The sequence below is a fragment of the Halyomorpha halys genome, unplaced genomic scaffold (genome assembly GCF_000696795.3).
Source record: "Halyomorpha halys isolate HHAL.00 unplaced genomic scaffold, Hhal_1.1 Scaffold1170.1, whole genome shotgun sequence".
NCBI classification, from domain to species: Eukaryota; Metazoa; Arthropoda; class Insecta; order Hemiptera; family Pentatomidae; genus Halyomorpha; species Halyomorpha halys.
This window is the reverse complement of record NW_027114716.1, coordinates 189,647-192,760: the sequence shown is the minus strand read 5'-3', so window position 1 is coordinate 192,760 and position 3,114 is coordinate 189,647.

Sequence of the window (3,114 nt, the reverse complement as noted above, 5' to 3'; positions counted from 1 at the left end):
TAAAATTTACTAGTAAAAATGAACATAACATTTATTACTAAATTGAATTTTAGGATTGTAAGTGTATTACAATATAATTGTGTTTTTATTGTAAGCAAAAAATATATATTGAATGAGTCCTTTATTTCGGAATAAATACTTCCATACACTAGTCATAGATCATACTTATTTTTCAATAGAAATGTAGTTTGACAAATGGCCCATTCCTTAAAATTCTCTTTTTGGAACACACTAATATTTTATGCAGGACGGGTTGCTGAACATGCCCGTTAAAACTCACAGAAAGGGCTGTCCCATTTGAATGCTGTATAGTGAAAAAGTGAGCTACGGATTAAATAGAAGAAACATGTGATAGTGTATTACTATCAAAGTATAGAAATATGGAAAACTGGTGAATTACTATGAATTTCAACTAATCTAAATACTAATGTTGAATTTTAATGAGCCTCAATCTCAATCTTTCTCAACATATTATTATTTTTAATTAATTAATAAATATGCTATACATAGAAATATGAAGTCCAATGTCAAGTTTGAAAGTATTAGAAGTTTTACAGATAATTACTTTATTTATTGATAAGTATTACTACAATCTGACACAAAATTAGGCGATATGTAATAGTGCTAATTGAACACATTCATACCAAAAAATAAAAAACAGAAAAAATAAAATAAAGGTAAATAAATAAAATCTCTGTATGATTTAACCTCAGGTGAGTATTTTGTCTACTATGAATCCAAGATATTGTACTGTGTCGGATCTGGGTAAAGGAATATTATTAAAAGTAAAAAGTGGACTGAAGCTGCGGCGAAGGGTGAAAGTCACATGGGTGGATTTCGATTCATGGACTTTTATGCGTCATTTATTGCATCATTGCTCAATCTGGGAGTGTTTGGATGATAGATGAGGCTTTTACTGGATCAGAACGGGAGGATAGAATGGCTGCATCGTCAGCAAATGTTGCCAGGAACGTATCGGAAGTGGTGAGAATGTCAGCAGTGAAGAGGATGTAAAGGACAGGACCCAATACTGCATTGTGGGAACCCCAGCTTCGATTGGATAAATATTCAAGTACTCATAACCACTAAGAACTTGAAAGGAGCGATTTGAGGGGTAGGAACGGAGTATAAGGTATAAGGCTTAAGGTGATAGGGAAAAGCAATCCGGCATGTTATACCCGGCCAAAAGTTTGAATATCAGTAGTCGATTTTTTTTACAAGTAAATTTTGAATCATAAACTAATAAGATAAGTTTAATAGTAATAAGAACTTGGTATATTGTATGTGCGTTTATTACCTGATTTTAATTATTTCTTAATCTGTAAAAAAAATTAAATTTAATTTGTTATTTATGTACACTTCCAATTTGTTTAATTATTGTTAAAGTTACTAAATTTAATCATACATTTTCTATTAATATAAAATAGAAATTGATTCGGGTTAGGTGCCCCACGGTGTCCGCAATACAGTAATATTTTACATACAATCATGAAACAGGTTCTACATCCAATTTGTAATTGGTTAGTCACACCACTAGTTATAAACGAGAAAGATGTTAATATTGAATTCTAATTTTATAAGAAAATTTTGAAATGATGTGAATTATTTGCTTCTAAGATTTGAGACATTAATTGGTTGTTTTGACTAGTTATTATCAGTAATATTTTGTGTGTAATTTGTAAAAAAAAAAGAAGAAAAAAAAGCTTTATACTAATATTTATGAATTTGAAAGAATGAAGCAAATATATTGATATAGGCACGATTACGTGTACAAATCGAATTGATATCTCTTAAGATGTTTGATAAGGTGAGTGGGACGAGAAGCAAGGTTCAAGTGGTACTCTTCGATTTCAGCTTATAAATAGCGAGGAATGAGTTCATGTTGAACTATCTGAATTGAGTATTTAGTGTTCATAAGTTATTTTGGAGAAAAAATATTGAATCCGAAATGATATACCGTAAAAAATTATTTATTAAAAAAAAAATAGTCTTAACCGTCCTGAAAGAAAGAATGTTGTTGTTTATGCCTTAAGCATAGTGAGTGTTCTTAGTGAATTTGTCAATAAATAATTTAACTTGGTGTAGTAGTCGGGAGTCCCCCACATCCGAACGAACCTCGAAACATTTCTAAAAATTCTTACATTTACACTTAGAGGTGTAAGGATTTTCCTGAATATTGGTATGCATCGGTGCTTTAGTATGCAAACATCTATGAAGATAACCGTCATAAACTACTTTATAGCAAATTAATCTAGCTTTGATTTGTGTTTTTGTAGACATCTGTACATCTCTTGGTTCCTGAGATAAAGATTTACCACTAATAACACAATTAATTACTGATTTTTTAGTGTATATAAATGTTACTTTAAAAAAAAAAAATTATCTTGGAAACTATTGAATGTAAACTGCTCTGTGAGGGCTCATACTTAAGCAAATTCACTGAAATTTAAAAGATGTTCTTTTAGGTTTTCTAGTGTTGTAAGTAGTTTAAAAAATATGTAGCTCCGAATGAAAAATTAATTTTTTAACATATTGAAACAGCTGCCATTTTGTATTCCCCCTAACTATACTCGGCAGACTCATCAATTTTGACTAGTAATTATATGCAGTTTTCATTAAAGTAATAAAAAATTGGGGTGAAATAATTGATTTTTTTTTCTAACGGGGCTTTGTACTATATCTAAGAGGAAAATAACTTAATTAAATAATAGAAGAGATCCGACTACTATACCAAGTTTCATTGTATAATGACAACATCACTAAGAATCCACCAATATGTTAAAGGAGATATGGAATATCTTCTGTTTCTATCTCTAGGACGAATAGGGTTATCTCTGTTTCAGCCTTTATTTCGTATAATGTAAACAAATCTCATTAAATTGTGATAAAGTTTGATTACCTATTTGTCAGACTAACGGGCCATATATTAATTCGAATGCGTCGCCCAAATATATATCTGTACCTCGGAGGGATACAACACTAAGTCCAGTAGTAATTCACATGCTTCAGAAGGATAAAACACCAAGGTGTTCTATCCCTCTAAATGAAAGTGGATTTGGTGTTGTTTTAAAACATGCTATATCCGGTTCTAACTGGTTTTGGACATAGTGCTCT